Here is a 25,043-nt window from a genome sequence, read left to right on the forward strand (position 1 = left end):
TACTTACCACCCCCGCCGCTCATGGTCACAAACTTGAATCCAAGTTGAGTGCCCAATTCATAAGCTCCAAATGGCGACAAAAGCAGTAAAGTTGATTCACATCGTGCCGCGACATTAACTAAGGCGCTTGTTGGGAGGCAACCCAATGTATAATAGTTTTAGATTTTTCTTTTTATAATGTCACGTGTTGTTTTGTTTTTGTTTTGCAGATTAGGGGAAGTCTGAGTACCCGAAGTTGAAAGCTGAGGAGCATGTTTGGGCTTAAGAGTGGGTTCGTCCTGACCCTTAACGTTGAGAATTATGCGGCTAGCTAGGCCCTACAGGGTCTCAGGGAGTATTTTTTCACCCTTGTTTTAATTTTTCTCTATTATACATGCATCGAGGACAATGCATATTTTTAAGTGTGGGGTGGGTACTTCTGATTTTTGAGGTCAAGGATGATTACGCCATAGATTTTTATTTTATATATATATATATATATATATATATATATATATATATATATATATATATAAACTAATAAAAATTCAAAAGGATTTTTTTTCTTTGTTCGTTCTTATATTTTTCTTTTATAGCTTCTTTTTCTCTTTTAGCGGCATACATCATCCACCCCCTTTTGGTTTTCTTATGGCCTCATTTCTTTCCAGGGGGGGGGGGGGGGGGGGGGGGGGCTTTGAACCGGGAATTTTTTATTTATTTTTAGGATTAATGTTTTTTAGGAGTAGTAAAGGAGAGAGAAGAAAGATCCGTTTTGACTTGTTTGATACTAGCATATTTGGGCTTGAGCTTGAGTAACAAAAAGATAGCAGACTTTCTGACACCTAAACTCATGGTTGTGACTCTGTATATAGTTTTTCTTATTTTGTAGTTCGTCATGATCCTATCTGTCCTAGAATAGAATTGATCCATCTTGATTGAGACTTGTGCCATGTGTCGTGAGGATTTCTTGCAAATATTCTATGTTTTGCATCTTAGTCTTGAACTTGCCCTGCATGTTATTGAAGCGAAATAAAAAGTGTTGCTCTGTTTAGAAGATGATTATAGGCTTTCTTTGATATGTCTTGTAAAGTTTAGCCTTTTTAGAAATTGTACCTCTAGTTAGCCTGTAGCCTTTCATTTGTTAATCGAATTTTTGCCTTGATCCTTTTTGTTGAATCCCTTATTTTTGCACTCTGTTTCCTTTAGCACTGTAGCATAGACTGTGATATTAATTGATAAATCTGAAGAAAAGGGATGGTCAAGTGAAAAAATGGTGACCAATGATAGCTGCAAAGTGATTAAAAGGCCCTCTTACACAGAATGTGACATGAAAGAATGTGAAAAAAATTGCTTGAAAAAAAATGAATCATTCTTGATATGATGAGAAATACTTGTAAAATAATTGATGAAGAGAGGGCTGAAAAATAAAGCGAAAAGATGAAAATAATGGGTGATGAATTCTAAAATTGCAAAGTGCTTAGGGAAGTGTAAGTCACTATTATATAGTTTTCCTACCCATCTCCTAGCCAACATTACAACCCGTTAAAGTCCTATTTGATTCTATTCAAGAACACTTAATTAGTAGAGATGTACATAATGGGCAAGCTTATGGTTCTTTGTGGATACATGTGAATTTATTTTTTGAGTGCGAGAGTTGTGCTTTGATGTTAAGTCCTTAATTTATATTCGATTCTTTGATTTGAGTGTGTGGACTATTTCTTCTTGTGAGGACACTTGTTTCATGATAGATAGGTGATGTTATTAGATTTCTCTGACAGAGTAGGTGAGCGAGCTTAAATTTGATGAGTTAGAGTCCACCTCTAAGATTAGGAAGTTAAATGTTTGTTGTTTGTTTGTTGATTTGTATATCTTGCATGAAGATCAGGAAGTATATATTTGATAGTTTGAGTTGCTATAGAGCCTAATTGTTAGTATCAATAAAAGTGGTAGTATTCCTAGGCTTGATTTATTGAGAGTGGTTTTAGTGCTTACTAAGGACAAGCAAGAACTTAAGTGTGGGTGTTGATGTTCGGCCAAAAATGCATATATTTAGCAATTGTTGCCTCACATTTTAGTATTTTTAATTGTCTTTTGAGTATAAATTATATTGCTTCATGCTTAATATTATATTTTTATTGTGTAGGAATAAAGAATTACAAAATTGAAATCATTTGGAGCAAAAATTGGAAAAACAAGACGTGAAGTTTTATAATTGGAAAAAGAATTTCATGGCAAATAGGGGTGGACACAGTTTGGGCCAACCCAAAATCCAAACCGAAATCTAAACTTTTTAAATATTTGGTTGGGATATTTGGATTATGGATTGGACTTCGAATTTTATTTTTAAAATTTATGGATTTCGAATTGGATATGGATTTAGTATTACGGATTTTTGGATATCCGAAAATTCGAAATTTCTATACCTTATAACTAGCTCTACCTATATCACATGCGCCCAGTACTAATAAGTCTAGTTTCTAAAGGTCCAATAGATTAGTACCTAAGGCCTTACCCATTAAAATATTAAGTCCAATAGACAATTCTCTACTAAATCAAAACATAATATAGGGTTTTCTTACTTCTCAAGTCTCAAAAGTCTCACATTAGTGTCACCCGCGGCAGAGTTCTGTATTATTTTTCCATATGACTACTTAGATTTTATTTTGTTCATTTCCACTTTTCCAGAATGCTTTTATTTGGCATGGATTTACTATGTTGGACATGACTTGGATTTGTTAATCCTAATTTGAACTGGAAGACTTTTTTTACTGATCAATTAAAATATAGGTTTGCCTCTATGGAACTAAACATGAATTCCGTTCTAATAAGTTTGCCTTAAGTCTCAAGAGTCAAATCCGAAAATCTGAAACATCCAAACCGAACTTAAAATATCCAATCCAATCCGAACTTATTTGGATTGGATTTGGATTGTAATTTCTTCAACCCGAAAACTGATTATTCAAACTGAAAATTTCATATCCAAACCGATGGCCCGAACGCCCACCCCTAATGGCAAGTATCACATACTGCCTTGTCAGAACTAGTGTTTCCTTGTTGGATCCAAAGCACAACGTGAGAAGAGCTTTTGCTAAAGTAAATCTTGCTTAATATGGAAAGGCATGACCAAAGTGTCCACAAACATTTATTGGGTAATAGTAAGCTTAATTTGATTCTAGCTTAACTGGGACAAGGGCAAAAATTATCGTTTGGGCTACAGAATATATAAGTCATAAGATTGTTCTTTCTGGGGAAAAGGAAAAGAAAAGAAAACGTACTGCTGGGCTCCACACAGTGCAATTTGAGGATCCCACTTCTTCCTATTTCGTATTGGATTCAGTTATTTTACGTGGGATATTTCGTACACCTATAAATATTTCATAAGCCACAATTCTTAGACATCTTTGACATAAAACACAAGTTTGGAGGCTAGGGTTCCTATGTATATTTTCTTTCTTTTATGTAATCCTTGTTTATGGGAATTTCTTGGTGACAATTAAGATTGATACTCTTATTATGCGTATGTATTCATCGACATTATTCTTAATCAAGTAAGTTCTTGTTATTTTAATTATTCTTGTTCTTGTACGTTTCTCAAGGGAGTAGCTAACTCTAGGACTCGCCCATTTACTTTGTTTGAAACTTGGAATAGGAAGAACGGGGTTGGGATAGAATAATTAACATGAATTTGGGGCGTTAACCCTCATCTAATGGAAATTGACCTAGGAATAGGCGATATCACTTGTAGTCATATTCGGGTGTTCTTAATGCTCCTAATTGCTTGAGGGATCTTCAATTGGGTAGTCTAGTTAATCTTCGGGAGAAGTTTAGAGTCATTATCCGAGGCTAATTAACATAAACTTGCTATTATTTATGATTCGTGAAATATATTGGATCGTTACTTGAGAAATAGTTTCCTTTATTCCATTCTTGTGGTCATTGATCAATTTACTTGCTTTCTAGATTAGAATTTATATTTCCGTATTTTATCAAAACCTTATCAAAAACCACCATTGATGTGTTCAGTCTAGCTATTGTTAGTGATAATTCCTAATCTACTTAAATTGCCTACATATTGTTTTCTGTGGGATTCGACCCTAACCTTGTTGGGTTACTATATTTGACAACGTCCGCATTATACCATTAATAGGTATAATTAGAGCGTATCACCTACCATGGAGTTCTTCTATATCTTCATCTTCGTGAGGTTCACAGACAGAAAACCATTGATCTCCACTTGTATCAATGCTTAATTCCATATCATGTGGACTTGTTTCCCGCTCTTCAAATGTGTTGGGCTTTATTCCTTGCAAGATGTACCAAAGACCCCAATGCATACCTTGGATGCACATTTCGATCCCAGAAGTTTCACCAAGGAAATCTTTACAGTTAAGGCTCAAGCTCCTCCAGCGATTGATGAAGTCGACAAATTTCTCACCATTGCTTTGGCGAGAATTTGTAAGTTCTATCATACTTGTTGACACCCAATTTTGACTCTCATTTCTTTCAATTTATTTCTTCGAGTTTCTAAGTTGGTGATTAACCAAATACCACTATGTTTTCATTATTATTTCTAGTTACTATCATAATTATTATTATTCCCACCATTACTATTATTACTACTATTACTTTCGTTGTCACTATTACATATTGTTTCTATTATTGTTATTATTATTATTATTATTATTAATTTTTCTTTATTTTTCACTTTTATGAACTTTAAGGCTTCTCACATTCATTGACCTAACCAAGTAGTAATACAATTCTAGTTTTACACTTTATAAATAGTCACTATAACATTTTTACTATAGCATTTTTATTTCAATAAACTTTGGAATATCCCATAATTTATTTAAGTGCTAGCAACTATAATTTTGTAAGGTATATTAAGTAATTAAATTACTAATATTAATATATTAATACTACATGGCATTATATAATATTGATTAAAATATGTTTTTATTCAACTATGAAGCTAAAAAAAAAAAAAAATGGGAATTTGGCATGGCATGACAACGTGGGCCACTAATTGGCATAAAAAAACCTGCATTTTTTTAAATTGGCATCTCATAACCAAATATGCATTTCCCTTAAAATGTTTGGCATTATCCAGCCAATTCGTTCACCAAAAAAATAGGATCTATAACTGATTTTCTCTCTCATCCTTTAATGCTTTTATCCTTAAAGAAGCCACATTACACGCTGATCTCTCCATCTATTTTGAGTAGTATATTAGAAAATCTATATAGATATTTATTTGCCCCCCTTAATACCTATAATCTCCAAAATTACCGAAAATAATTTATATAACTTTTGGACGTTTTGCCGAGTTAGAGAATTTTAATTTATCATATTATAAAGTATCATATATATATTCTGATATATATTGTGAAGTACTATGTATACATTTAGATATATATCGTGAAGTACCATATATACATTCTGATTTAATATATTTTAAAATAAAGTACCATGTATACATTCTGATATATATATTTTAAAGTACCATGTATACATTCTGGGAATTTGATAAAGAAGAAGAGTACCAGATATACATTCCGATATATGTTATGAAGTATCATGTATACATTCTAATATGTATTACCATACATTCTGGGAATTCGATGGAGAAGAAGAGTACCATGTATAGATTCTGGTATATGTTGGGAAATACCGTCTATACATTCTGGTATATATTTTAAAGTACCATGTATACATTGTGATATATGTTGTGAAGTATCATGTATACATTCTAATATACATTACCATGTATAAATTCTGGGAATTCGATAGAGAAGAAGAGTACCATGTATACATTCTGGTATATATTGTGAAGTACTGTGTATGCATTACGATATATATAAATATTGTGAAGTAACATGTATACATTCTGATATATATTATGTCGTACCATGTATACATATTTTTATATAATGTAAAGTACCACGTATACATGGTAATCATTACACTATTAAACAATGTATATTTATTATGTATAAAAAAGGATAAAAATATCAACCTATGAACTGTATAACCTTCAAGTATAGTTTTTTTTTAAAAAAAAAACAATTGGTAAGAGATTTTAATAAAATATATTAAAAGATATTCATTCCTATTTTTGGGGGAGTGAATAGCGTGACCTTAGGGGGAAGAAATATTCCCTCCCTATTTTTAAGCCGGCAGATATACAAATGGCTACTCAATGTCATTTCTTTTAGGTTTCATTGCTAAATAAAATATTTAGTTACAAACATGCCAATATTATTTAAGGGATGTATATTTATGTCAATTCCCCAAAAAAATTTAAAAGAAAAAGGAGAAAAGGCTAACAATTTCAGTCAAATCAAAGCCCAGACATGACAGCCCAAACGACCCAAGTCTTCCCTTTCACCAGCCCAAATAAAGAGCCCAGACCCGCCAACTTATTTTGCAAAGTATCCCTAATATACTCACCAATGGCTAAACTCTTCTGTTGTATTACTCTGCAATGGCAGAAGACATATTTGACTTTATATCTGTTACGCCCTATTTTGAACGGGTCCAAGATACTTTGTAACTTCCCGGTTCTTCTAACTGGTTTTAAAAGGATTAGAGTCGCCATCTTATTTTTAACGAAAATCAGGAAACCTATATGTATTTGTGTGTCTACTCCATTTTTGTCCATGAAACATATGAGATTCTAGATAAGGGTCTTATTTACCCTGAAGGGAAGATATTAAGCATACCTCAGGGCCTGTCCGAAGACAGTCCTTAAACTTAGTTTAACTGAACACTAGAGGGGGATTATCTATTTGTTTATCATTATTATTACATGTTTTCAAAATGTTATGACTTCATGAAAAGCTACACTAGGTGATAATATACTAAGTATATACAGTGTATAAAAATGTATTTATATCAAATATCAAGTATTCATAAAGAATATACATTAAAAAAGAATATATAAAAGAGTATACAGAGAATGTACCTCATGAGTATAAAAGTGTATCTGTTAGTATAAATAGTGTATATATGTTAGTGTAAAGAATGTATAAAAAAAAAAAAGGCCAAAGTCATAGATGGACTCCTGAACTTGTCCTGATTTTCCATTTAGACCCCCCAACTGAAACGTTGAACATCTGAACCCCCGAACATAAGATAAACTGTGCCATTTGAACCCCTCGTGCCAGCTGCGCACACGCGTGAAGCTCACTGCTTTAAATAGAGCGTGAGAGACCAATTTTTTTCTTTTTTAAAATTTTTAATCATTAAAAAAAAATTGATGAAAAAAAAATTTAATTTTAACAAAAACTCTATTTAAAAATCTATTTAAATAATTAAAAAAAATGAAAAACCCAACTCATCCTCTCCAATAGCCCACTTCACCGCCGACACTGCCGCCGCTGCCTCCTCCGCCGCTTTCATTTTTAAAATTTTTAATCATTAAAAATTAATTTTAACAAAAACTCTATATAAATAATTTTAAAAAAATTGAAAAACCCAACCCATTCTCTCCGATAACCCACTTTACCGCCGCCACTTCCACCGCTGCCTCCTCCACAGCCGCTGCCGCTTTCTTTTTTAAATTTTTAATCATTAAAAATTAATTTTAACAAAAACTCTATTTTAAAATCTATTTAAATAATTAAAAAAATTGAAAAACCCAACTCATCCTCTCCGATATCCCACTTCACCGCCGCCACTGCCGCTGCTGCACCCGCCACCGCCACCGCCGCCATCATCTATGCAAGAGTATGTAAAATAAATATATCAAGTATATAAAGAATGTATGCCTATGTATATAAAGGAATGTAAGTATGTGAAACATATAAAGAATGTATATCAATAAAATGTATAAAAAATTGTATAACTAGATATATCAATGCATAAAGAATTTAAGGAGACTTTAAGAATATTCATTAGTGTAGAGATCTTATATAACAAAAGAATTCAGAAAAAAAAAGTGAAGTCGATTTGACTTATTTCTACCGTTTCGTAAAAAAGGTGTTTGTTTAATGAATATCCTATCAAAAGAATAAGGAACAAAAGAATTGTAAAAAGTATTGGTAAAAAATAAGTACAAGGAATTGCAGACAAAACAAATGAGTGAAAATGTGTAATGCCTCTAATGAATAAAAGATTTGTAAATGGACGACTTAATATTTAACTAACGTCAAAATATGGATTCAACTTAACTAAAATATGTATTAGTGTACACGTACCAATATAAAATGTAAGTTGTATTAAAAGTGTATAAAGAATATAAAATAAAGGATGGACTAGTATTTTTGCCTAAACGTCAAAAGTGTGAGTTTAATTAACGAAGCATTCATACCAAGTCAATTTAATCTATTTATGAAAGTATTGACGGCCTAAGTCTTGCCTAGAGAGAATGACAAATTTTAAGTTAAACAAACAAGGCGACAAGTAAATAAATATATCAATCTGTTTTCCAAAAATAAAGTTTCCACTATACTACGAGTTTATGTTTTGTACAATTTTAAATAACGCGCGCGAAAGTAAATACAAACAAGGATTCGATGAAGTCTTCGGGTTCCTTCCGAGTGTCGTCTTCGGGATGTGACTCCGGATCCCTGTATAAACACTTAGTAAAAGTGTTAGTAAGAGAATAAATATCTATCAAATGAATTAAAGAAATAATGAATAAACGTAAAATAAAAATCCGTCTTTGATACATGGGAGGCCTTCGAAATCGACGGAAATTTCTTCATCGGCCATCTAAGTGTAGACTTGCCCAAATCAATTTAATAAAAATGATAAAAAGAAAAAGCGAAAGTGTCAATAACAGTCTCTGACCGGACACAAAATCAAGCTATTAGCAAAAACTAAAAATCTGAGCACAATCAGAATATTAGTGCAGTGACAGCAGCACTGCCCATGAGATGCAACAACCACCAAGAACGAACATGGTTAGCCAGAATAATATAATTCGCGAGGAAACAACTGAAACAGTGCAAAATCAGTCCCAACACATCCAAGATAAATACAGTTGCAAGACGAACAACAAAAATAGAAGTACAAAGAGAAGAGAGGAGCGAAAATGGAGCAAAAATAATCACAAACAAAACTTGAGGGTCATTGGAGAAATTGGAGCTACGCCGGAGCTTTATTCTTTCCGGCCAGATCTGAGTTTTCAAGGTGGTGACCACTATTTTTTTCCGACGTAAACGAGATAGGGGGAGAGGGAAAAGGGCTGCTCGTTAGTGTTTTATTTCGGTTGCTGGTGGAGTTCACCGGAGCTCGGAGCTCCGGCGTGGATGGGCTGGCAGTGGCGAGAGAAGCAAAGGGTGGTGCTGTGGTGAGGAAGATGAAGGGTGATGTTTTCTGTTTGTGGGGGCTGTGGTGGCTATTTCACGGTGGTTCATCGATTTCTCCGGCGTCGTGGGTTCGCCGGAGCTGGGCAGTGGGGGTGGCGGTCGGCGTTAATGGAGAGAGAGAGGGACACGAAGTGGGGAGTGAGTGTTACATCCGACATTTTTGCATGTCCAAAAAAATTGAGATAACTTGACTGGTAATGAATGAGGCCATATTTGGACCTTACTTGGTATGAATGTGTCGGCTATGAATACATTGGTGTGGAATTACGAAAGGAGGCCAAGGGAAAAAATTGGAATTTTGGAAACTAGTTTCGGGAATTACAAAATGTGATCTATACGTCATTGGGCCAAAATAGTGGAATGAAAAATTAAGGCCCAATTGTTAAGCGTGGCCGGCCATAGCCCATTAAGAGGAGCCCAAGCCCAAGTTTTAATTAAAGACATGTGGTAATTAAATAAATAAGGGATCATGTGTCATTCTCATTCAAGAAACTTCAAGAAAAAAAAAGAAGAGTTGAGAGCAAATAAAGGGCCAAGGTTTCGGCCAAGAAAAAAAATTGGGAGAAAAAATTGTGTTCACCAATCTTTGATCCAAAAATACAAATCTTCTTGTATCTCTACTAAGTGCAAGATTCTCTACAAAGTGACATAATTATTTTGGCAAGAAAGTAGTCTTGGTGGCAAGTGAAGAACTTGAAGAAAAGGTAAGAATCAATTCATTTTCTTATGTTATGAAGTTTGGTTTATGTTGTAGTAGGTAGAAATGAGTAGAATTTATGAAAATATGGAAGTTTGTAAAGTGGGTGTGTTTGTATGAAAGTGGCCGTGTGTATATTGATGTATTGGTATAATGAGTTGAAATTTTGGTGTTGTATTCTAGTTGTGGTTATGATGGAATTTATATTGGAAATGAAAGTTGAATGAATTAGTGGAAGTTGGAAAATTTAGTGTGTGGCCGTGTGATGTAGGAGTTTGAAATGAAAATGGATTTGTTGTATTTAGTATGTTAATGGTGTGATTGTGAAATGAATGGAAGAATAATGAGTTTAGTTGTTATGGAAGAATGGTTGTTAAGTTGTTGTAGGAAATTATGCAAATTTATTGTCACTTATGTAAAATTGGAAATGAAAGTATTAAGAGGCAAATTATGGTTGTCATTGATGAATTTGAAAGATAGAAATATATCATGAACGTGTTTGCTAAAAGATTGGAAGTTGTGGGTGAATTATGCCTTTGGTAGGAAACTTGTATATTGTGTATACTTTATGTATATTTGGTGAAAACGATATGATATGCCTTTGAATCATGTTGTAGTGATCTTGATGAGTGATGAATATGAAAATAATAAGTTTGGTTTGGAAGTGTAAGGTCGGAATGAAAGATGTTACGTTATGACGGAAAGATGGCAAATTGTGCCATATTATGTGTTTTGAGATACTTGTTGTCATTATGGATATTGTTGTTGGGTTGTGTTGATTGTTTGGCTGTGTTTAACTTTTGGGGATGTTATATGTATAGGGGAAATGCTGCCGAAATTTCGGTAGGCAAGTATGTATTAAGTTTGGAGTCTTAAAGTTTGAAATTAACAATTGGTAAACTTGACCATTTCTAGATTTTGGACGAAATTGGAATTGAAGCCAAGCGAGCGTACGGCGCAATCGAGGTATGTAAAGCCTACCCCTTTATTCTTAGGCATGTTCTGAACATAATAGGCTCGGCCGCGAGCCTTAAATACGACTCCGTTCCTCGGAATTCGAGATGGAAATCCGCTCTAATTCCTTCAGTAAGATTGAATCACTTTCCTTATAACTTGTCCCCGAAGTGAACTTTTGTATGCAATCTTCCCAAACGGAGTCGGAATACGTCCAAATGACTATGGATGACCTCATAAGGTCTATTATCAGTAATTTATGCATGTCGCCTCGAGTTGGTCCGAGGTGGGCCCACGGAGCCCCGATACCTCTTGTATGACCTAAATTGCCTTATTCCTGTCCGTTTTTCAAAAGTAACATCTGGACTATTATTCTGATCATGATATGACTATTTTTATAAATCCTACGAAATGGTTTGATATCTGGAAATCTGATTTCGGTGATAATCTGTCGCGCCTTCCCAAGTAGGATAGAGGCGCGTGTTATGAACGCTATCCGAATACTCTGATTTGACTCGCCATTTGGCCTACTTCAGTTTGATTGGGTCTGTATAATGATATGTATGTATGTGGTTTCTCATTAATCAGTTCGTGCATGTGCTATGATCCCTTTCACCGGATCCCGGGCCGGTTTATATCGTGCGGATGGGCCGCCGAGTCCCTTGTCGGGGGCCGGGTCCCATGTATGAATTCCGAAGTATGATGTGTTCGGTTCCGGGGTACTGTGGTATATGTCGTTCCCGGTTACCGTGTATATGTTACGAAGTATGATGTGTCCGGTTTCCCGGCGTGTGATCTGTCCCCGGGGTTACCGTGGTTATGATATGATGTGTTATATGACGGAGATGTTCGAAGATATGAAATCTTCTGAAATATGATATGTTGTGGCGCCAAAGGCAGGAGTGGCGACCACGTTCTTGTGCCCTATTATGATTTTGTCTGTCTGATTGGATTCTGATTCTGTCTGTCCGTATGGATTATGATTTTATCCGTCCGTCTGGACTATGATTCTGTCTGGTATCCTTCCGTCTGCCTGTCTGAACTACGACTCTGTCCGGTATATCTCTGTCTGTTCGTTGGATTACGATTCCGTTTGCTATACTTCTGTGCTTCTGATTCAGACTATGATTATGTTTGTTATGTTTCCGCTTTACATACTCGGTACATTTTTCGTACTGACCCCCGGTTCTTCGGGGGCTGCGTTACATGCCCGCAGGTACGGACGCACCTGGAGACACGCCGCCAGTCTAGGGCTCATTTTGGAGAGCTCCTTTGATCCGGAGCGTGTACTTTTGGTATATATATCTTCTGACATCTGTACATTCTGTACGTATGGAAATTCTGGGTACGGCGGGGCCCTGTCCCGTCATATGACTCCGTATGTCTGTTAGAGGCCTGTAGACATGTTTGTGGGTTAGGGTCTTTCTGTACGGATGTGTGTATATGTTGTGTTTGGGGCGACCCCATTCGCCGCGGCGGCCGGTCCGCGTATGTTGCTTTGTTGGCCGGTGTGGCCTTTGTTGGTATTTTCTGTGCGCAGGGTTATTTTGGATAGTCTGTAAAACAAAGAAAACTCTGCCAAAAAATTTTCTGGAATATAGCCTTGACGGCTTCTGTTTTATACTTGAATGCGTTTGGTAACATTTGAGATAGCATTGGATAGATGTATTTGGGTGCCCAGATCGGGTACTAGTCACGGCCTATGGGGTTGGGTCGTGACAGAAGTGGTATCAGAGCGGTTAGTCCTCGGTATGTCTACAGGCCGTGTCTAGTAGAGTCGTTTTTATCGTTGTGTTGTGCACCACATCTATAAACAGGAGGCTACAGGGCATCTAGGATGTTACCTCTCTTTGAATCTTAGATCGTGCGATAGAACTGTATTAGTAGGATGATCCCCTCCTAATGATTTGTTATGTTTTCAGCGATGCCTCCAAAGAAGGCAACAGCCGCCCAGAAGGGCAAGTCTACAGCGGCAGGTGAGACCAGCCGAGCTCAGGTAACTACTAGGGCTCATGCCCAAATTGAGCCAAATGTTGTGCCTTCGACGGCTAGTTCTGTTACGCCACCAGTATCGGAGGGACTTGGAGCAGCTACAGCTGTAGCACAGGGGGCCGCTCCACCGCGAGCTCCCAAGGTTCCAGTGCCCGAGCCTCCAGCTCCACAGCCAGGGGCGGAGGACAGGGCCATGCGAGATGCGGTTCAGTTATTGACCACACTAATGACAGAGCAGGTTCGCAGGCACGAATTTGGGGGTGGTCGTGCGGACAGATATGAAAGCTCCAGGGCTCGTGAGTTCTTGACATGTAATCCTCCAGAATTCTCCGGGACAAAACCCGAAGAGGACCCCCAGGAGTTTATTAGAAAGATGGAGAGCACGATACGGTTGATTAAGGCGTCGCCGACTGAGTCCGTTGAATTGGCCTCGTATCGGTTATATGAGGTAGCGGCGAACTGGTATGAGTCCTGGCAGCTGTCCAGGGGTGACGATGCTGCCCCAGCAGTATGGGCCGAGTTTACTAAGGCCTTTCTTGATCATTTTCTACCTCCAGAGCTACGGAGAGCCAGGGTTGATCGATTCTTGCATCTGAAACAGAACGGTAGGAGTGTTCGAGAGTATAGCCTAGAGTTCGACTCGTTGGCTAGGTATGCACCCGCTATAGTAGCCGAGACGGCCGATAGGGTGCACCGGTATGTAATGGGGCTAGACCCTTATTTGATCGATGGTTGCCTGGCGGTGGCTTCTCAGCCAGGGATGCATATTGCCCGGGTGCAGGCGCACGCCCAGGGCATGGAGGACCGGCGTAAGGAACGTCGGCCTGATAGGGGCCATGACGGGAGCCGGCCTAAGAGAGTCAGATCGACCGAATACTCAGGGGGATTTCAGAGTGAGTTTTCTCAGCGGCAGGGTAACAGGTATTCGTCCCAGCCAGCATACAGTACGCCCCCACAGTTCTCGGGACAGAACTCCATGGCTTCGAGTTCGCAAGTAAATAGGAGTTTCAGTCAGATGGGGCCATCCATACCTCGGTGCCCTTATTGCAGGAGGCGTCACCCTGGTGAGTGTTATCGTGCCACTGGTGCCTGCTTTTCTTGTGGCCAACAAGGCCATACGATGAGAGAGTGTCCGTATAGGGGTGGTCCAGGTGGTTCAGCCCAGCTTACCGGGTCAGTTGCTGGCTCGTCTTCTCCTTCGGCAGCCATACGCCCCACGGGGCGAGGAGCACCAGCACCAGCGCCAGCACCAACGAGTCGTGGCCGAGGTCGAGGTGCAGCTTCTGGTTACAGCGGTCCTTCGAACCGCGTATTTGCTTTGACCGGCCGGCAGGACCCAAGAGCGTCTTCAAGTGCACACCCAGGTATGTTAATGATCTTTTCTTGAGGGATATGTGTATGAATGGGTTTATACTTTATCATATTATGTGATTTTCTTCTTCTGGGTATTAATAAGAGCAAGGTAATTGTTAACCTGATAGACATTGAGAATTCGGAAGGGCGATATGGTAATTGTATGGTTTAGCCCGGGGTGGGACCCACTATGAGAATTTTCCAAAAATTTATTAAGACCCCGATCTGCCCTAAATTATGTGACAAAGGTCGTGCGGGGATGCCGACGAAATAATACCAGCCCTAACGCGTCAAAATGCATGAGAGTTTCGAGGTTAAGCGTGCTAAGGCTAGAGCAATTCTGGGATGGGTAACCCCCTGGGAAGGATACAAAATTTTTCATAAATGTAAGTATGATATATAGATGGAAATTTTGGGTAACCTAAAGGAAAAAAAGGATGTGCGGAACAGCTAGTGCCCTTACAGGATCCGCGCAGACCGAGGCGGACTAAATGGGCGAAAAGAAGAAGCGCAATACCGCTCGGGAAATTGAGCGAATTTGAATAACGGTCGGAGACGTTCGCGAATAAGATATTAGTAAATGTATATGTATGTGTATGATTTTCGTCTGGTGCCCATATGAATCTGTCTGATATAACTCTGTATGTCTGACTCCGATTATGAATCTGTCTGATACATCTCTGTACGTCTGACTCTGATCTCGGATCTGTCTGATACCCTCCCATACATCTGACTTTGACTACGAATCCGTCCGCCATAGTTTAGTACGTCTGCCTCCGATTGCGAATCCGTCCGATATGCTTCTATCCGCCCGATCCCAGTTGTGAACCTGATTGGTATGATATGGGGATATGATAATGTGGTAAGGGACCGGGGAGTGTAACAAGAAGTGATATTGATTATGATGTCTGAAAAGCTTTGAAGGAAAAGAAGAAGGGACACAATGTTTGTGAAGGAGCGAAAAGCATTCATCTGTTACTGGAACGTAATTCTTGGCCCAGTGACTGTGTGAGATATGAGAAGATATGTTATAAAAGCATATGAGTCAGCAATGTGAAAAATTACTCCATCATATGGGTAAAGAATCCATATCGGAAAAGCAACAAAGGACAAATATAAAAAGAACCCCCGAAGTAGTATGACGCCCCATGAGGTCAATTTAACATTCGAGGACGAATGTTTTAAAGGGGGGGAGGATGTTACATCCGACATTTTTGCATGTCCAAAAAAATTGAGATAACTTGACTTGTAATGAATGAGGCCATATTTGGACCTTACTTGGTATGAATGTGTCGGCTATGAATACATTGGTGTGGAATTACGAAAGGAGGCCAAGGGAAAAAATTGGAATTTTGGAAACTAGTTTCGGGAATTACAAAATGTGATCTATACGTCATTGGGCCAAAATAGTGGAATGAAAAATTAAGGCCCAATTGTTAAGGGTGGCCGGCCATAGCCCATTAAGAGGAGCCCAAGCCCAAGTTTTAATTAAAGACATGTGGTAATTAAATAAATAAGGGATCATGTGTCATTCTCATTCAAGAAACTTCAAGAAAAAAAAAGAAGAGTTGAGAGCAAATAAAGGGCCAAGGTTTCGGCCAAGAAAAAAAATTGGGAGAAAAAATTGTGTTCACCAATCTTTGATCCAAAAATACAAATCTTCTTGTATCTCTACTAAGTGCAAGATTCTCTACAAAGTGACATAATTATTTTGGCAAGAAAGTAGTCTTGGTGGCAAGTGAAGAACTTGAAGAAAAGGTAAGAATCAATTCATTTTCTTATGTTATGAAGTTTGGTTTATGTTGTAGTAGGTAGAAATGAGTAGAATTTATGAAAATATGGAAGTTTGTAAAGTGGGTGTGTTTGTATGAAAGTGGCCGTGTGTATATTGATGTATTGGTATAATGAGTTGAAATTTTGGTGTTGTATTCTAGTTGTGGTTATGATGGAATTTATATTGGAAATGAAAGTTGAATGAATTAGTGGAAGTTGGAAAATTTAGTGTGTGGCCGTGTGATGTAGGAGTTTGAAATGAAAATGGATTTGTTGTATTTAGTATGTTAATGGTGTGATTGTGAAATGAATGGAAGAATAATGAGTTTAGTTGTTATGGAAGAATGGTTGTTAAGTTGTTGTAGGAAATTATGCAAATTTATTGTCACTTATGTAAAATTGGAAATGAAAGTATTAAGAGGCAAATTATGGTTGTCATTGATGAATTTGAAAGATAGAAATATATCATGAACGTGTTTGCTAAAAGATTGGAAGTTGTGGGTGAATTATGCCTTTGGTAGGAAACTTGTATATTGTGTATACTTTATGTATATTTGGTGAAAACGATATGATATGCCTTTGAATCATGTTGTAGTGATCTTGATGAGTGATGAATATGAAAATAATAAGTTTGGTTTGGAAGTGTAAGGTCGGAATGAAAGATGTTACGTTATGACGGAAAGATGGCAAATTGTGCCATATTATGTGTTTTGAGATACTTGTTGTCATTATGGATATTGTTGTTGGGTTGTGTTGATTGTTTGGCTGTGTTTAACTTTTGGGGATGTTATATGTATAGGGGAAATGCTGCCGAAATTTCGGTAGGCAAGTATGTATTAAGTTTGGAGTCTTAAAGTTTGAAATTAACAATTGGTAAACTTGACCATTTCTAGATTTTGGACGAAATTGGAATTGAAGCCAAGCGAGCGTACAGCGCAATCGAGGTATGTAAAGCCTACCCCTTTATTCTTAGGCATGTTCTGAACATAATAGGCTCGGCCGCGAGCCTTAAATACGACTCCGTTCCTCGGAATTCGAGATGGAAATCCGCTCTAATTCCTTCAGTAAGATTGAATCACTTTCCTTATAACTTGTCCCCGAAGTGAACTTTTGTATGCAATCTTCCCAAACGGAGTCGGAATACGTCCAAATGACTATGGATGACCTCATAAGGTCTATTATCAGTAATTTATGCATGTCGCCTCGAGTTGGTCCGAGGTGGGCCCACGGAGCCCCGATACCTCTTGTATGACCTAAATTGCCTTATTCCTGTCCGTTTTTCAAAAGTAACATCTGGACTATTATTCTGATCATGATATGACTATTTTTATAAATCCTACGAAATGGTTTGATATCTGGAAATCTGATTTCGGTGATAATCTGTCGCGCCTTCCCAAGTAGGATAGAGGCGCGTGTTATGAACGCTATCCGAATACTCTGATTTGACTCGCCATTTGGCCTACTTCAGTTTGATTGGGTCTGTATAATGATATGTATGTATGTGGTTTCTCATTAATCAGTTCGTGCATGTGCTATGATCCCTTTCACCGGATCCCGGGCCGGTTTATATCGTGCGGATGGGCCGCCGAGTCCCTTGTCGGGGGCCGGGTCCCATGTATGAATTCCGAAGTATGATGTGTTCGGTTCCGGGGTACTGTGGTATATGTCGTTCCCGGTTACCGTGTATATGTTACGAAGTATGATGTGTCCGGTTTCCCGGCGTGTGATTTGTCCCCGGGGTTACCGTGGTTATGATATGATGTGTTATATGACGGAGATGTTCGAAGATATGAAATCTTCTGAAATATGATATGTTGTGGCGCCAAAGGCAGGAGTGGCGACCACGTTCTTGTGCCCTATTATGATTTTGTCTGTCTGATTGGATTCTGATTCTGTCTGTCCGTATGGATTATGATTTTATCCGTCCGTCTGGACTATGATTCTGTCTGGTATCCTTCCGTCTGCCTGTCTGAACTACGACTCTGTCCGGTATATCTCTGTCTGTTCGTTGGATTACGATTCCGTTTGCTATACTTCTGTGCTTCTGATTCAGACTATGATTATGTTTGTTATGTTTCCGCTTTACATACTCGGTACATTTTTCGTACTGACCCCCGGTTCTTCGGGGGCTGCGTTACATGCCCGCAGGTACGGACGCACCTGGAGACACGCCGCCAGTCTAGGGCTCATTTTGGAGAGCTCCTTTGATCCGGAGCGTGTACTTTTGGTATATATATCTTCTGACATCTGTACATTCTGTACGTATGGAAATTCTGGGTACGGCGGGGCCCTGTCCCGTCATATGACTCCGTATGTCTGTTAGAGGCCTGTAGACATGTTTGTGGGTTAGGGTCTTTCTGTACGGATGTGTGTATATGTTGTGTTTGGGGCGACCCCATTCGCCGCGGCGGCCGGTCCGCGTATGTTGCTTTGTTGGCCGGTGTGGCCTTTGTTGGTATTTTCTGTGCGCAGGGTTATTTTGGATAGTCTGTAAAACAAAGGAAACTCTGCCAAAAAAATTTCTGGAATATAGCCTTGACGGCTTCTGTTTTATACTTGAATGTGTTTGGTAACATTTGAGATAGCATTGGATAGATGTATTTGGGTGCCCAGATCGGGTACTAGTCACGGCCTACGGGGTTGGGTCGTGACAGTGAGAGGCGTGACTGTGGTGGTGAGAAGTTCACCGGAGCTCAGAGCTCCGGTGTGGAGGGTTGGCGGCGGTTTTGGGAGAAGGCAGAAAAAGAGAGGAGGTTAAGGTTTGGGAATCTGAAAATATTTGTACTGTGTGGGTAAATCAAGACAAAGGATGAAAAACTAACATTAAACCCCCCCAACTTCTTTTATAAAATAAAGTGACCCATTTTATTGTGCAAAAAATATAAAGTCATACCCCATTGTCCCCTCAATGCTCATTTTAATTTTTAGATTATTGTCCAAAGGAGATTTCACCCTTTTAACCAATGTATAAAAATCTATTAATCAATGGATCAAGAACCCAACCCATCACCTCAAATGTCAACTTTTTAAAAGGTGACGAGACCTTGACTTGATCGAATTTTCGCTCTGCGTTTAAAAATTAATTGCTCCGATTTTCTCTGCACTGACGGACTGTACTAAATATAGTTAATAAATACATGTATAAATAATAATGTAAGTATAAAAATATAAATATTAATGTATAAGATATAAAAATGTACTGCTATAAAATAAAGAGACAATTATTAATTGCACAGAAAATGATAGTATTACGTTGTACATGTGCAAAAATAATGATTCTTAAAAATGAAAATAAATTGATAAAATTCCTAAAATAAGGATAATTATCGATAAATGGTCAAAAAATGCAAAAATGTGTAAAAAGCTATTTTGTGCTTTTTAACGAATCAGGACCACCCGAAACGTTAATTTTATCCCGTCGAGCCAAAATTAGGTGTCAACAGCTTGTCCCTCTTCGACCGGATATGATGAAAGAGTTTTCGGACGAAGACGTTGACTTGTAGCCTATTTTGGCTCGGCAAAGAATTACTAAAGGAATATGTACGGAGAAAAAGCCAGACGTTGATAGAGCTTTGACAATACTCTTCGTCTGTAGGCGGGGTTGTGATAAAAAAAAAATTATAAAAAGGGAAGGATTGTTCAGGGCCGAAAAACATTCATGTACCCATGTCATCGCTTCCAAAATTGCCCCAGTGTCGAGCTACGAGACACTGGGAAGGTGCAAGATTGTATTTTTGCTGGGAAAAGAATGATTCTCGCCTCGATATGACCGAACTCTGCTCAGACTTTCCTACATATCAGGTCCATCACGAGAATCAGGTCAATGTAGTTCGAAAAATGATAACTAATGGATGTTGTGGCAAATTTTGATCATCCGATCAAAATTTTGCCCTAGTGTTGTTAGAATGGTCCTAGCAAGTGTAGGACGAAGAATGGTCGTGCTCGAATTCGAGCTACCTACATATCCCTGAAATGGGAGTCATATCGATTGTAGTTCGGGAAAACTTGTTGGGGAGGAAAATGATTCATTGCTAGAGGGGCGACCGAACTCAGAGCCATGGATTGAAATGGACTATAAAGTTGTATGTCGGGACCCTGATGAAAACATCAGGTTGTGTGTCGAAGCTTTGAATAGAGAGGAGTCCTGGATTGTGTGTGAGGACCTCGATGCATACTCCGGTTTGTGTGCCGGAGCCTTGAAATGAAATGAAATCTCGTGTTGTACCGAGATCCTGATGCATACTCTGTTTTGTGTGCCAGAGCTTTGAAATGGAATACTCGTATTTGAAGGTGGGCGCCTGTAAAAAAAAAATTAAAATACCTGTATTGGAAGGTGGGTGCCTGACTGAAAGTAAAATGCCCGCATTAGAAGGTGGGCACCTGACTGAAATTAAAATACCCGCATTAGAAGGTGGGCGTCTGACCGAAATTAAAATACCCGCATTATAAGGTGGGCGCCTGACTGAAATTAAATTACTCGCATTAGAAGGTGGGTGTCTGAACTGAAATTAAAAATACCCGCATTAGAAGGTGGGCGCCTGACTGAATTTAAAATACCCGCATTAGAAGGTGGTGCCTGAACTGAAATTAAAAGTACACGCATTAGAAGGTGGGCGCCTGACTGAATTTAAAATACCCGCATTAGAAGGTGAGCGCCTGACTGAAAAATTAAATGCCCGCATTAGAAGGTTGGCGCCTGTAAAAAATACACTTGAAATGAAATACCCGTATTAGAAGGTGGGCGCTTGTAAAAAATGCTGAAATGAAATACCCGTATTAGAAGGTGGGCGCCTATAATTAATTTTTTTTTATGCATTTTCTGTTGTTTTTGGTGTAAAGAATATTGAAAAGTTAAGAGAATCGTGTCTTGACTTCAGTTGGTACCAACAATTAGTTTTGTGCATAAGAATTCGATCAATTTCTTCCCAGCTAACCAAGATTGACTTCGGGATAATTCCTACAGCTTCAAGTGGTACCTCAGACATACCTAAGTATCGATAAAATTTGTTTGTCTTGCTTCAAGCAATGGTTTTGAACTATACCTATCCTCATGTTTCAAGTGCCCTCACTAGAAATAAAGTCCCTTTTTCACACATATTTAGTATTTTTGAACTTTGGGACGTCTAGAGAAGTACATTCATACTCAGAAAGATGTTCAATGCATGCAATTGTGATACCACAAGCTTGGTCGTCATGTAAGTATCCACTAATGTGAGAACCCTTAGCATAGGATCACGTAGGGCTTGTTACGGGTTTGTAATGTAGGCTTGGGAAAATGGTAGGATATCATTTGGGTAATGAGTGACTAATCCTTCCCTGAGCATTGCACTACTTCCGTGCTTGGTATTTGTGTGCTCTAACGCTGATCTGCTTCATTTTGTTGTCCCTTTCTTTTGTACTTGTGCGACTTCTTTTGCAAGTTGGAGCCTTTTTTCATATTTTGGAGTTTGGGTTGTATGCCGAGACCCTTTGGGGATTAAGAGAATGAACCCGGGTTGTATGCCCGAAGTCCTGATGTTAATTCTAGGTTGTATGCTGGAGTGTGAAAAATAAAGAGGAAGGACGGGTTGTATGCCCGAGATCCTGAATGATGACTAATGATTTTTTTTTGGCTCCTTCTTGCTTTGGAGGTCGTTCTTCGTCTTTGTTTTTATGGGACTTTTGTATCTTTTTGTTGTTGGCAACTTCAGCTTGGATCTTTATCCGCGGATGTTTTTTTTAGTACGCTAGCTCAGGGAGGTTGGGCCAAGAGAGGGATAGTGTATGTAAGCACTCAGAAATAGTATAGGCTTATGATGTGGTTGTCAAAGAAAGGCTTTTAGGCTCAAAGGGGAATGCTAGGGATAATGTCATTTTGTAGGCTAGAAAGGTTCAAACGGGTCAAAGAAGGCCTACGATCCTTTCCTATATCAAGTGTTACTCATAATTTCGCCTCAACAAACATTCAGGCCAAGTTCTAGATCACAATGCAATGCAATTGCACGCTGTCTAAAGCTCACCACGCAATGCACATGAAACAATGAGGTTGGTTTTGTTCTTGTCTTACAAGCATGCAAGAGAATTTTTCAAGTGTCACTTAAGGTGTGAAAGAGATGTACAAAAGGAATCTATGGTTTACCACGAAGTCAGTCCTCTACATCATATCGATTGTCACTTATTTCTTTCCTATGCACATTCCTAACTGTGTTGGTACCAACCAAGTCAAAGATATGAATCTAAAAAATATTTTTTGTATTTTTTGAATAAGGGATACTGAACCCAAGAAGGGTTGCCTACGTATCTCATCTTTAATGCGAATCAGGTGCGCGTAGTTCATTCAGATAGCATAGAAAGAAATTAATAAAGAAAATGTGATTTTCAAAATAAAGGATTTTCTTATTTTTTTTATTTTTGAATAATGAATACTGAACTCAAAAGGGCTGCCTATGTATCTCATCTAAGAAGAGAATCAGGTGTGCCTAGTTCTTGCAGATAAGATATAAGAAGAGGTGCCGATTGAAGGCGAAGTTTTGCAAGTACTCCAACAGACGGCAGAAGGGTGTGTCCATAGTAGGCACGGGGCTTTGAATATTATCCAAGAAGGGACCAATCGTAGGCTGAGAGCTTGGACAATACTATGGCCAGGCGGCCGAAATGGGGACCGATCGTACCCAAGCTTTGAAAATACCTTGACAGGCAGACAGAAAAATGAGCCGATTGCAGCTAGAGCTTTGTAAATACTCGAACAGTGGTGAGAAGAAGGATGTCAACCGTAGATGGAGCCTTGACATTACTCCAGTACACTGACAAGATTGTTATGGAGGAGAAGGCCGGACGTTGGCAGAGCTTTGACACTACTCTGCATCCATTGGCATGGTTGGCTATGAGCAAATGTCAACGTCAGCAGAGCTTTAAAAAAAATCCGCTGTCAAGGTGATAAGAGGGGATGCCGACCTTTACGGAGTTTCTAAAAATACTCTGCGCCCATCGGTAAGATTGCAATGATTGGGTACCAAACTGTTTGCGGAGCTTTGACATTACTTATTGTCAGTTAGCACGATTATTTTATAGTTGAGGGGGGAAGGATTTACATGTGTTCAACCCTTGGGGTTGAAAAATAAACACCGACAAGCCAAAGTTCCATGGCATGCTATGCTTGGGAGAAGAAGAAAAGCTTATATCCCAGATTTTGGGACTGAAGCCAGGTGATGGTAGGGGTAAGGCTGGTATTGGCGCTGTTGGGTTTTGGATTTCAAGGGGTTGATTGACGCTCTTAGAAGCCTTTTTGGAGTCTTTGAACTGCTCCAAAATAATTATCCCAGTTTTTTATTCCGGTGAATTATTTTGAAACAGTGGGGAGACCGAACCCTTATGTTGGGTTGCCTACGTATCTTGCCAGGACAAGAATCAGGTCAGACGTAGTTCAGGCAGATACGGTGTTGTATGTGATTTGTATGATTTCTATGAATTGGTGGTTGTATTGAAAATAAGTGAGGTTATGTACAAGAGTTTGAATCTGGAAAAAGTGTGCTCCGGGGATGGGAAGAATGTACAAGATTGTATTGTATTGAAAAAGATTGGTAGAATCAAAATGATGGTTGCAAAGATTGGAAATAGGTATGAAAAATAATATGGTTGTGAGGGTGGTCGTAAAGACCAAAAAAATGGGTGTGATCGTTTGGAAAGGTTCCAAGCTCAACACAAGTCAACCAAAATTGTACGACAAAGTAGACGAGGCGGAAGAAGGTATGTCTAGTATATATGTACAACTAAAGAATGTCTAATAAATACAGTATGTGAAACAAATAAAGAATATGTAAGATGTAAAGAGCATGTAGAAAATAAAGAATGTGTGGGAAATAAAGAAAGAAATTAATCCGGCTAGAGCAGTATCAAAATACGTACAACGGCCTAAGAATTCTAAGAGTAGATTCACCTAAGCTGATAAAGAATATTCAGACAATTGCGAGATGGCAAGTAGTAAGACTAGCCCACCAATCTCTGAAACTAAGGAGTTTGAAGAAGGTTCGGAGGAGCGCAAAGCACAACTTGCGTGCACAATGTGTGTATGTGTACGGCCAAAGACTCAATTGAAAGTGCGATGATAGTATAAAGAAAGCAGTAACAAGTAGTGTCCTAAAACAAATAAGGAACATAAGTTTGGCTTTGCTCGCGTCCTTTTAAAGATAATATTGTAGCAGTTCACGATATATATTACAAGTAATAATAATAAAAATAGATAAATAATCACATATCCCTCAAGTGCTCACTTTAACTAAGTCTGTTCAGGTCTAAACCTAGTTAATCCTCAGTAGAGTCGCCATTCTGTTACGCCCTATTTTGAATGGGTCCAAGATAGTTTGCAACTTCCCGGTTCTTCTAACTAGTTTTAAAAGGATTAGAGTCGCCACCTTATTTTTAAGGAAAATCAGGAAACCTATATGTATTTGTGTGTCTACTCCATTTTTGTCCACGAAACCTATGAGATTCTACATAAGGGTTTTATTTACCCCGAGCGGAAGGTATTAAGCATCCCTCAGGGCCTGTCCGAAGACAGTCCTTAAACTTAGTTTAACTGAACACTAGTGGGGGATTATCTATTTGTTTATCATTATTATTACATGTTTTCAAAATGTTATGACTTCATGAAAATCTACACTAGGTGATAATATACTAAGTATATACAGTGTATAAAAATGTATTTATATCAAGTATCAAGTAATCATAAAGAATATACATTAAAAAAGAATATATAAAAGAGCATACAGAGAATGTACCTCGTGAGTAGAAAAGTGTATCTGTTAGTATAAAGAGTGTGTAAAGAATGTATAAAAAAAAAAAATGCAAGAGTATGTAAAATAAATATATCAAGTATATAAAGAATGGCTGCCTATGTACATAAAGGAATGTAAGTATGTGAAACATATAAAGAATGTATTTCAAATATAAAAGAATGTATATCAATAAAATGTATAAAAAATGGTATAACTAGATATATCAAT

Source organism: Lycium barbarum, chromosome 5 (assembly GCF_019175385.1).
Source record: "Lycium barbarum isolate Lr01 chromosome 5, ASM1917538v2, whole genome shotgun sequence".
Lineage (NCBI taxonomy): Eukaryota > Viridiplantae > Streptophyta > Magnoliopsida > Solanales > Solanaceae > Lycium > Lycium barbarum.